The sequence below is a fragment of the Sus scrofa genome, chromosome 12 (assembly GCF_000003025.6).
Source record: "Sus scrofa isolate TJ Tabasco breed Duroc chromosome 12, Sscrofa11.1, whole genome shotgun sequence".
Lineage (NCBI taxonomy): Eukaryota > Metazoa > Chordata > Mammalia > Artiodactyla > Suidae > Sus > Sus scrofa.
The window spans coordinates 38,224,895-38,237,510 of record NC_010454.4 but is presented as its reverse complement, the minus strand read 5'-3'; the positions used below and the strand labels follow the sequence as shown (position 1 = coordinate 38,237,510).

At 47.1% G+C, this 12,616-nt stretch overlaps 1 long non-coding RNA gene across 1 annotated transcript in view; it reads right to left on the bottom strand.

Annotated features, from left to right (window-relative positions):
* The window catches only part of LOC110256040, a 35,318-nt gene continuing 26,234 nt past the window's right edge, over window positions 3,533-12,616 (bottom strand). The window contains exon 3 of the long non-coding RNA XR_002337213.1: window positions 3,533-4,020. This is a non-coding gene — a long non-coding RNA (uncharacterized LOC110256040). The remainder of the gene's footprint in view (window positions 4,021-12,616) is intronic.

The following is a 12,616-nucleotide window of genomic DNA, read 5'->3' as shown; positions in this document are numbered from 1 at the left end:
CACATCTGCAACCTATGCCACATCTCATGGCAACACTGAGTGAGGCTAAGGATCCAAACTGCGTCCTCATGGATACTAGCTAGATTTGTTTACTGCACCACAACGGGAACTCCCCCCACCCCAACTACCCTTGGCAACAACTACCCTTTGCCTCTAAAATTCCTACCCATCGTGTGAAAGGCAAGTCGTCCCTGGACCCTCCCAGCCCACAATTAGAATCCTAACCCATTGTATGTATGTAATACTTTACAAACATGTTGCCTCTCATTCATTTTTCCAACAACTCTGTGAATTGTGTGGTATTAGCAGTGTCTGTATTTCACAGATGAAAATAATTGGGGCTCTGGAGCTGTGCAGTCCCCTGTGGTTAGTTCATGTATCACTACGAAACACTTGACATTTGGCTGGTCCGAATTGAGATGTGCTCTTGGTGCAAAATACACAACAGATCCCAAAGATGGTACCCAAAAATCTAAAATATCTCATTAATAATTTTTATGTTGCTTATATACTGAAAGGATAATATTTCAATTATACTGAAATAAACAAAATATACTCTCAATTCATTTCGCTGTTTCTTTTTACTTTTAAAATGTGGCTGCTAGGAAATTCAAACTTCAACATATAGTGCTTCTCTAGACCAGGGGGTCAGCCAACATTTTCTGTAAAACATTTCAGTAAAACCAGATAGTAGATACTTTAGACTTTGTGGGCCCATGGTCACTGTCGCAACTACTGGGTCATTGTAATACAAAAGCAGCCACAGATGAGAGTTCCTGTTGTGGCTCAGTGGTAACAAAACCAACAAGTATCCATGAGGACTTGGGTTCAATCCCTGGCCCTGCTCAGTAGGTTAAGGATCTGGAGTGACCGAGAGCTGTGGCGTAGGTTAAAGACATGGCTCAGATCTGGTGTGGCTGTGGCTGTGGTGCAGGCTCACAGCTGCAGCTCCAATTCCACCCCTAGCCTGGGAACTTCCATGTGCTGCATATGTGGACCTAAAAAGACAAAAAAAAAAAAAAAAACCAGCCACGGATGATAGTCAATAAATGGGCGTGACTGGGTGACAATAATTCTATATACGAAAATGGTCAGCAGGCTGAATAATAACTTGCTGACTCTTACCAGAGTGAAAAGAAGCAACACAGTGTGAGAGCACAGGACAGGGAATAAGAGAGGTTTGAATCCTGGCTCTCCCTGTGCCCACTGTGTAATTGTGGGTGGGCTGCTTAACCACTCTGAGCCTCAGTTTCTTTGTCCAAAAAATGGGGATAACCAGTCCAAGAGAAAATGCAGTTTCCACTGTGGCTCAACAGGATCAGCAGCTTCTCTGGAGCACTAGGACCCAGGTTCCATCCTAGGCCTGGCACAATGGGTTAAGGATCTGGCATTGCCACAGCTGTGGCATAGGTCCAAACCATGGCTCAGATCTGCCCTGGCCTGAGAACTCCAGATGCCACAACAGGGCAAGAGAAGAGAAGAGAGAAAGAAGGAGAGATGGAGAAAGAAAGAAAATGGGCAAAGAATATAGACAAATAATTCATAAACTAAAAATGGCTGAGAGCTATAGAAAATATGTTTAATTTCACTGCAAGAGACTATGAAGATTAAGACAATAAGGAGATATATTTACCTTCCAATCAAAAAGGTTACTTATTTATTTATTTATGTCTTTTTAGGGCCGCCCTCTCAGCATATGGAGGTTCCCAGGTTAGGGGTCAAATCAGAGCTGTAGCTGCCAACTTGTGCCACAGCCACAGCAATGTGGGATCAGAGCCATGTCTGTGACCTACACCACAGCTCACAGCAATACCTGACTGATCCTTAACCCACTGAGCAAGGCTAGGGATCGAACCTGCGTCCTCATGGATACCAGTCAGGTTCATTAACCACTGAGCCACGGATGGGAACTCCTCAAAAAGGTTTTTTCAGTTATAAAGTATTCACTTAAATGTGGGTCTCCTACCCGGTTAATGGAGATGTAAATCCATACAACCCTTCTGGAAAACAACTCGGCAACATGGATCCAAAATCTTGAAACATTTATACCTTTTGACCCTGTTCATTCCACTTTAAAGTATCTATCCTAAGGAAATAATGAAAGAGGTGGACTGAGATTTATGTACAAAGATGTTCACTATAGCATTATTTATAAGAGTGAAAAAAAACGGGCCGCAATCGATACATTCGGCAATTAGAATAATGGTAGATAAATGTTGACTTATCAATTTGATCAATACCAAGCAAACATAAAAATTATGTTTAAGATATTTAAGAGCACAGGAAAGTGTGCCCTTTATAATGTCAAGTGGGAAAGGAAGCACAAAACTGCATATACCACGCTATGCTAAGAGTAGGGGTAGGAAGCATACTGCATTGCATTTGCATTGAAATAAAGTACAAAAATACACAGAAATGCTGCCAAGTGTTATCTTAGGGCAGAGGGACTATGAGTGGGATCTATTTTCTTTCTTTGCTATTGTCTATGTTGTCTAATGTTCTTCATTTAGAATGCATTACTTTTTTTTGGCTGCACCCACGGCGTATGGAAGTTCCCAGGCCAGGGATCGAACCTGAGCCACGGCAGTGACAACACCAGATCCTTAACCCACTGCACCACAAGGGAACTTCCTAGAATGTATTACCTTTATACTCAGAAAATTAATATTATAAGCACCTTAAGCCCTGAATTCAATAAAAAATTGGGGGAAATGTACACATAGGTGAGATATGAAAGGGGCAAAAAAGATAGAAAAAAATAGCAAATAAATAAAAAGCTCCCCATTCTCGGCAGTAATCAGTGAAATTAAAACAACAGAGTTTTTTTTTTTTCATACATCAGCTTAGCAAAGATGGAAAATGATTTAAGTGTTAACGGCAGGTATATAAGGTGACGAGGGTCTCTCATATACTTTGGAGGAAGCATACAGCCTTTTTGGAGGATAGTTTGGCAATAGCCATAAAAATGTTGGAGTCCCCTTGTGGCACAGAGAGGTAAGGATCTGGTGGTGTCACTGCAGCAGTTCAGGTCACTGCTGTGTTGTGGGTTCATTTCCTGGCCCAGGAAATTCTACATGCTTCAGGCATGGCCAAAACAAAAAACAAAACAAACAAACAGCAACAATAATGAAAAAACCACCAAAAAATGTTAAAGGCACATTCTGTTCTGTTCAGCAATTTCACTTCTAAGTATTGTGCACATGTGCACAAAAGGCCTATATTAGAATGTTCGGGGACAGAGTTCCCATCGTGGCACAGTGGAAATGAATCTGACTAGTATCCATGAAGATATGGGTTCAATCCCTGGCCTCACTCAGTGGGTCGGCAATCCAGCATGGCCATGAGCTCTGGTGTAGGTCACAGATGTGGCTCAGATCCTACATTGGTGTGGCTGTGGTATAGCCCTGTAGCTGTAGCTCTGATTTGACGCCTAGCCTGGGAACCTCCATATGTCTCGGGTGCAGCCCTAAAAAGGAAAAAAAAAGTTCAGGGCAGCATTGCTCATTGCATTCAATATCAAAAAATTGGAAACAACCCACATTATCCATCAACAGGAGAATTACAGTGAACCCATCCCATGGAATATTAGGTAGAAATTTAAAAAAAAGAAATAGATCTACATATGCCAGCATCAAATGAGAAAAAAGAAAAGCAAACTACAGAACAATACAACAGAACGATCATATTCAGGAGAAAAAATTCATTTCTACGTATATGAAAAATATATATGAAAATTCTACCTCCTATCTCTAGGAAGGGGTGGGACACTGGGAGGTAGAGTGTGACCAGGGTACAGGCAGGCAACAGGGTAGGGTAGGGGGCGTCTTCCTTGGTGTCTGTAAGTTCCTCTCTCATCATTAAGAGCTTTGGGTCAATAGGTCCAGCTCTGGAGATGGATGCCCTGGGCTGAAATCTGGGCTCCGCCACTTACTGTATGACTTTGGGTGAGTTGCTTAACCTCCTTAAAACTGTGGTTCTTCATCTATGAAATAGGGATAACACGGTGCCCAGGTCATGAAGCTGTGGAGGAAATGCAACAAAGCAATGTAGTCAAAGCACCTAACACAGGGCCTGGCCCTCAAATGTTAGCTACGCTCCCTAGAACCATTATGATCAGAAACATAGCCTTTAAAATACTTTCATTAAGTACTTGCACCAAGATAGAAATGTTAAAAGCGCCAACCAACTTATACATCCCTAAACGAGAGTAAGGATCCCAGACTGGGGAGGGAGCTGTGACAAAGTAGGTACCTGGCACGGAGCAGGTTCTAAGGTTTAAGTGCTGCACCTCTGGAGTCGGCCTGTCTCAGCATCTTCCAGAATCTTCCACTTGCTAGTTGTGCAATTTCTCTGCACCTAATTTCTCTGCATCTCATTTCTCTGCATCTCAGTTTCCTCATCTACAGACCAGTGGGTAATAGTACAAATCTCATGAGGTTATGAGGATAAAATGAATATATATGCGCTAAGGTTCTTGGCAAAGCGCCTGGCACAGGGTAGGCATCAGCTATTCAGGTTGTTGCTCCTGGCGGTATTGTTGGCAGCACTGTCCTCGTAGACGCGCCACAAGCCACCGCTGCTACTACATGTCTTATCTCCCCCAAGTGGCCTCCAGACTCCTCCAGGGCAATGACAACCTCTCATTCCTGCGAGCCCCCCACCAGCAAAAGGCAGAGAGCGGCACTTATATATTTGCAAGATCGCTATCACTGCTTTGGTTTGATGTATCATTTCACAAACAGAGCAAGAGGGCGCCCGAGGGAATGAGAAGAACACAGGCTTGGAGTAGGGCGCCTTGAATCCCAATCCTTGTTCTTAGACCACCTGGGGGACCTCAGGGTAGCGTGTTATTGACTTTGTCTCCCTGATCCTCAGGCTCCTCACTGGGCTCAGTATCCTATGGCTCATCAGACCGCGGAGAAAAATAAGGCTGTCATGCACGTGACCGGTCCCAGCCCCTTGGCGCCTCACGGCTACTCTTGAGGCTGGCTCCGTAGGGATGAAAAAGGCAAGTGGGTACTAAGCCAGCTTGGATGTTTGGATCATAATTAGACATCGCCACACATCTACTCGTAGTATGTCACAACACGGACCAAGCACCTAGCAGGAAATAGCCACTTACAAGGCAGAATTTGCAAAGCTGTGGAGGGGTAGTCACTTCATGGAAGCTGGGTTATAGAAAACCCAGGTGGGTAAGAGAGGGTGGAAGCTACATAATAATCAAAATGACAACAACAGCAGTAGTGTCTGTGCCAGGCACTGAGCTAAGCACCTTATAGCTATTAACTGCTTTGTTCTTTTTTTTTTTTTCCAGAGCTGCACCTGACCTGCAGCATATGGAGTTTCCCAGGCTAGGGGTCGAATTGGAGCTACAGTTGCTGGCCTACACCACAACCACAGCAATGCCAGATCTGAGCTGTGTCTGCGACCTATATACCACAGCTCATGGCAATGCCAGATCCTTAACCCACTGAGTGAGGCCAGGCATCGAACCCACAACCTCATGATTCCTAGTCGGATTTGTTTCTGCTACGCCACAATGGGAACTCCAAATTCTTTTTCTTTTTCTTTTTTTTTTTTTTTTTTTTTTTTTTTGTCTTTTTGCCATTTCTTGGGCTGCTCTCATGGCATATGGAGGTTCCCAGGCTAGGGGTCCATCCGGAGCTGTAGTCACTGGCCTATGCCAGAGCCACAGCAACGCAGGATCCGAGCCATGTCTGCAACCTACACCACAGTTCACGGCAATGCCGGATCCTTAACCCACTGAGCAAGGCCAGGGATGGAACCCGCAGCCTCATGGTTCCTAGTCGGATTCATTAACCACTGCGCCACAGCGGGAACTCCGGAACTCCAAATTCTTTACAACATTCTTAAAAGGTTTCACTCCCATTGTAATTATCCCCAACTTAGAGATGGGGAAAATGAGTCTGCAAGCAGTGAACAAACTCTCTCAAGGTCATACAGCAGGAAGCGGCAGAGCAAGAAATCTCTTTCTAGGACTCAAACCCGGAACTTGTCCCCTTCAAGGGAATAAGGCATTTACACATACGCATGCACACTCCTCAGTGCCACCTAACCTATGGACAAGGATGGGTGGGTCTGCAGGGCCTCAGAAGCATCCAACCTCACTTTGTCTTCTTTGGTGGAGGAAAGTGGCATCACACAGCACATCAAGGCAGAGCTGAGGCCCTGAGCCCCAGTGTCGGGGCCCCTGGTTCAGCAGAAGCAGCCCTTGTCCTGACTCAACACAAAAATGTGTCTACACCTTTTTTTTTTTTTTTTTTTGCTTTTTGGGGCCACACATGCAGCATATGGAGGTTCTCAGGCTAGGGGCTGAATTAGAGCTGCAGCTGCCAGCCTACACCACACCGCAGCCACAGCAACACAGGATCTGAGTTGTGTCTGCAAACTACACCACAGCTTGTGGCAACGCTGGATCCTTAACCCACTGAGTGAGGTCAAGGATCACACCCTCATCCTCAAAGTTCCCGTCGTGGCACAGCAGAAACGAATCCGACTAGGAACCAGGAGGTTGTGGGTTCGATCCCTGGCCTCATTCAGTGGGTTAAGGATTCGGCTTTGCCGTGAGCTGTGCTGTAGTTCACAGACATGGCTCGAATCTGGCATTGCTGTGGCTCTGGCGTAAGATGGCAGCTGTAGCTCTGATTCAACCCCTAGCCTGGGAACCTCCATATGCTGCTGCTGCTGCTGGTGCGGCCCTAAAAAGACAAAAGACCAAAAAAAAAAAAAAACCCTCATCCTCATGGATGCTAGTCAGGTTCATTGCCACTGAGCCGCAATGGGATCTCCTACACCAATTTTTTTGTCTAAACTTTTCTGAATGATTAAACATTTTTAGAGTAAACATATATACACAAAAACAAAAATAAGTCTCCAGAAGGTTGGGGAGGCAGGAATCTGGTGTTCAGCATCACTCATAAAAGCAGGGAAAACCCAGCTGTGCTGCCCTCTTGGGGCCGGCAGATGGCGGGGAAGGGGCAGGAGGCCAGGGACAAAAGTTCCGATTTGGTCTAAGCAGCAACCTTCACCCTCCCAAGATCTGGAGCATACAAAGGTCCAAGGAGCACCTTGGCATTGGGTGCCCTGGGCCACCCTACACCCCAGCAGTGGTGGGCTGTCTGGCTATCTGACAGTTTTTCTTCCTGGACAAGGTCTCAGCTCAAGACATAAGGGCAGTTGGCCTCATGCTAGAGATGACAAACCAGGGCCTGTGGGACACATTCAAATATCCTCTTATTTAATGACTGGAAGTTGTGCTTTGTGAATGGGCAAGGGGTCTAGGTGAGAATTTGAGGAGTGAGAGCAGGAGGGACAATGCGGAATTAAGTAACAAAGCCAGCCTGTGTTTCAAAGGTCCACACAGCAGTGCGCAAGTGTGTATTTAGAAGCACTCATCTGAGAGTTGGGAAAGGAAGGTGGCAGGTGCTTCCCGTGTAACCTTACAGGTTTTTTTTTTTTCCACCCGAGAGCCTGGGTTTCAGTTTCAGAGAGCGAGAAGGCATCAAATGGTGAAACTGTGCCTGCATTCAAGAGTGCAAGATGCAGCTGGGGATTGCTCAGAAGTGTCACCAGGGGTGTGCATTATTGGGCGAAGGAGCCAGCCTGGAGAGGCCAGTGCTCCTTTTCTACCTAATCAAACCTCCTGGCATTGACAGAGGCAGACTAGGGGTGGAGAGATCTGCCTCACCATTATCTCTGCTCTCCCGGCACCTTCTCCTCCCTCCCCTCCACCCTCCCCCCCTTCTCCATCCCAGCTTTGCTCCCGCCTATGAAAAATCAGCAAATAAAAAGTTACATTAACCCCACCCTGACCTCACCGACATAATACACTGCAGGCTGATGCGCTGCCTTTGGAGGCTCGCTGAGAACCTGTCACTCTCCAATGTCCCGAGCACAGCCTGGGGAGCATTTACTGGATAATTAATATATTAAATGCATGAAAAATAGTTACACAGACTTCCCCTCCCCACCCAGGGAAGAGGGGGGTGGGATGCAAAAAAGACAGATTCAGGCTGTATACCATCAATATAAAAGCATCCCCGAATAGCCGTCATAAAAACTGTTCATAATTTTATAGCTTCATTCCTGTTGGAGCACCATAAAGGCAAGTCATATTTTTTACACTCAGGATGCCCCATAAAAAAAAAAAAAAAAAAAAAAAAAAGGAGCAAGCGAGAAAACGAGAACTTGGCAGGAGGCGCTTTACTCTCACCTGAGGGCGAGGGACAAGAAGGCACCCCCCACATTTGTCCTCTCTGACCCCCCTTTCCCACCCTTTTCTTGGCCTGGCTGTGAATTCTGATGAGTCGATAAGAATAATTATTAATTGGATGACTTGATTACTTTTTATTTGGCCTTTTTTATTCTTTTCGCTGATTCCATATTGCCTTTTTATGAGGAAGGAGACGGTAGTGGGAGATGGGGTATCTCTCTGGGTCCAGGTCCTTCAACTCATTTCCCTTTCTTCTGAGCGGCTGGGATGTGAGGAATGAAATGGGGGTCTGGTTGGGCCCCCTGGGTGTGTTAAGGTTCAGGTGCAGAAAGGAGCAGAAGCCGTGAACATGTCTTTGGTGGGAGATGGTAAGGGCTCCAAACCAGACGATGGAAAGAGAAGGAAGAGGAAGGACTGGCACAGAGTAACTGTGGTGCTGCCCATCCCCTGACCTTATGTTGCTCTGGGGTGAGCCCCTCAGGGTCCCTGGCAGAAGCCTGATGTTCCTGCACAGAACTCTCCCGCAGACAGTTCCACAGTGCGGGCAGAGAGCGTTGGAGATGAGATACAGACTGAGGCCTGACCCCACCCCCCCAGCCCTGTGAACAGAGCAGCCAGAGCTCAGAAGGAGGCTGTTCCTCTCGCACAGTCAGCCCTGCCGTGTCCCAAGAAGATGAGAAAAGTAAGATGACCCCGTTACAGCAACACCCCCAAACACACACATACACACCACACAAAGGGACACACTGGAAGGCCTTCGGAGAGACCTGTCGCGCTCACGCTGGTCCCAAGACAAACCCTTGACTCCCTTCCTAATCCTGGAGCACGAGAGCAGATCCAGGAAGGATTTCCCTGCTTCACGGGACAGGCTCCCGCCCAGCCACGTGCAGGCGAGAGACGCGTATGCGCACTTCTGCTGCCTCCGTGAGGAGCCGCGGACGCATGGGGGAGACAGATACTCACTGAGAGACGTGCGAGGGAGGCGCCCCACCATCTGACACCCCAACTGCCTGCCCCTTAAGCCCATGGTCCCTGTGAACGGAGAGGCATGAAGAAGGGCCGGGTGGCTGGATGCCGGGCGCACGGGATTGGGACTGGGGCGCGCATCCCCTGCGTGGTCGCTGGCCGTGGTGCTGAAAAGGGGATCTTCCAGACATTGCGCTTTCCACGCAAGCATCTGGCTTGGTGTTACGGGTCTGGGTTGATATGCCCATCTTCCTTGAGTATCTGCCACTTTGGTGGGCTTGGGCTGATTTCTTCTCAGCTAAACTGAGTAATGCGTGTCTCCCTTTCTTTGGGGTTTCTGCAGTTTGCCAGCCTTTACTCACCCTGCTGTGCCCGTCTGGTTGAAGCGGCCCCAGAGTGGGCACTATGTCTCTTTCATAAGACTGGGGCATGTGTCATTGAAGAAGAGGCCTCCCCTGATCATACTGGCACTCCCTGGGGCCAAGGGGTCTACCTTCCCCAGGAGTCTGGGGGCTCTGTTATCTCCCATCAGAGAGGCCATCTTTAGGCTGTTAACACTCATCAGACTGAAATCTCTCCAAGACATACTTTGTCTTCCCATCACGTTGAGATTTTACTATGCCAGGGTTATACATAGATTTAGAAGTGAAGCAAGAATTGTCTCCAGCATCAAACTGGGGTCCCCACCCTCACCCCCAGAATGGAAGAGGATCTGTGTGTGTCTCCTCTATCAAACTAGAGTTTCCTCAAGGATAGGGGCTCAGTTTCCCCAACCAGATTAGAAGGCCTCTACCTTGATCAGAAGCTGGGTTTCTCCCATTGGTCTGGAATGTCTCCCAGATCAGAGGCTTTTATAAGACTGAGAGCTCCCACAATAGTCACTACGATTCCTCCCTAAGACTTGGAGCCCCTCAAGAACAGGGTTTCACCAACAAACTAGAGGCCTCTCTGATGAGAGGCTGAGTCTCTCTCATAAGACTAGGGGCCTCCAGGGTATGGATTGTGACTTCTTCATAGGAGTCTGAGGGCCCCTCAAGAGCTGAAGTTCCCCCACTGCACTGGAAGCTCAAACACAGCAGGCTTTTCCAGAGCAAGAGGTGTGTATCCTTTGTTCAGTTCTGCACCAAGAAGAGGTGCTTGGTTCCTGCCATAGTTGAGTCTGACCACACCATCTGTGAACTGGAGAAAAGAGACTAATATTATCAGCCCCCTCCATGTGCCAATCACAGCCCCAGGCCTTTCACACCCATTATTTCATGGCCTCTCCTACAGCCTGCATGACAGATATTCTTATTGTCTCCATCCATGAGATGAGACTGACACCCAGGAATTCTGTTTCAACTCCCTCACCCGCAGTCCTGGCTTCCCCTGTCTCTCACTTTCCCCATGCTCCTGCCTAAGCCTGCTCATCCATTCCTGTAAAAGCAGCCGTGTGGGCCAACTCAGGACCAAAATCTCAGGGCCTGAAAGAAATCAGGCTTCAAGCAAAGAAGAAACTATACTCCAAGGTGCATTCTTCCATCCTTGAGTATTCAGGACTGTGGGCAATAGGGGGGCTGGCCTGCAGGTAACCAGGGGACTCACATTCTCTCTAGAAGCCCCTGTTAGTGCTGTGATTCTGCATGCATTGGGAAAGGGGAAGATGAATGGATGAAAGGAGGGCCACTGGGGTACTCTTTGTAAATCAGATTTTATGATTCCACTTTTCCTTTTTTTTTTTTTTTTTTTTTTTTTTGCTAAATGAAAATCTAAGCCCTCCTCCTTCTTATATCCAACATAGTGTCTCAACATACTGGAGTGAGAGCAGCTATTAGCATCTCTGTATTATACATTGTTTTTGTGTGTGTGTGTTTAATAAAAACAGGTCTACCTCCTCTTCCAGACCAGACCTAAAAATAGAGGGAGGTGGGGGATAAGCATCCTCTTCCCCAAAAGGAAAAGCATCAACTAATTTGAAAAATATTTAAGAAACTCTGGGTCGTCATCCACTCGCCTCTCCCTGCTCCATAATTACACTGCAGTGCCTGATATTTTCATGGGACATTAAACCAGGAGTCAGGTGATGGGTTCCTTCCGTCTACGCCTATCCGTTAGCCGCCAGGCCCCCGCGGACCTTGACATTATTAATAGTCCTATTCATTAAGTATTACTCTTGTAGAATGAGTAGCATAATATTGGCCTGGAGATAGGAACAGGCAGAAGGAATAAGTCAAATTAATTTTCCGGAGCAAACGCCCCGGTTCTGTAAATGACATTCTGTACTGTTAGCATTTTAAATGTGGCACAAATGGCAGGAGACACAATTTGAAAGCAAAATACTAGAAGACATGGCTCAGGGTGGAACGTGGCAGCAGGAAAATCTAAGAGCGTCGGGGACCTGGGGGTGGGAGGGTCTGGCCCATGTAGTACGGGAAGAGGAGGATTTTTTTAATGGGCATTTATTTTAAGTGCAGGTGAGGGAGGAGGGGAGTAGCAGAATCTGTGTGTGTGACTGTGTGAGTGTGTGGAGGAGTGTCTCGTAGAATCAGAAGGAGGAATCAATCACAGCTTTCCTTCTCCCTTTCCTCCCCCAAAGGAAGGGTTCAGGGTTGGATCTGAGGGCTTTCTGCCACTTACTCCCTGAGTGGGAGGTTTTTCACCCCTTCCAACTCTTCTGACCAGGTCTAGGGATGGCTAACTCATGCATTCTCATCATGTGAGGTTTCATAGGTAAGAACACTCAACCTTCAGTCCACTGGTACAACAATACATGCCAATTCTGGGACAAACCTTGGGTTATAGAGGGTGGGGCACATACAAATTGGTTAGGCGAGGCCCTGTACCCTAGAAGCTTAGAGTCCAGTGGTTGATGGAGCCAGAAGGAGCCCAGGTAACTGTGGTACAATGCAGTCTGTAATAAGGGCGATGTCGGAGGGAAATATAAAGACTTTGAATGCTCAAGATAGAAAGAGCTGGAGTTCCTGTGGTGGTGCCATGGGTTAAGGATCCAGTGCGGCTACAGCTGTGGAGTATGTTGCAGCTGCAGCTTGGATTCAATTCCTGGCCCAAGAACTTCCATAGGCTGCAGGTGTAGGCAAAGAAAGAAAAAAAGAAAGGGCCCGCTGCACTAGAAGACATTGCTAGAGGTGATGACATTTAACCTGAAGGGTGAGCAGAATTCAAATTAATGGAGAAGGGCGATTCAGGTGAAAGGAATGGGATGAACCAAGACTGGAGGTATCTAAGGGACCAACTTGAATAAGAGACAGTAGACCATTGTCCAGGACAGAAGGCTTGAGAAGGGTCATCATTAGTGATGAGATTGGGAAGGTCACTCTCAGAGAATCCTGTACGTCAGTTAGCTGAAAACACAGATGCTAGTCTGGGAAGATGGTACCTTTTCTGAAGTCCCTACTCCTGCCTCATTCTCCCCCAGGC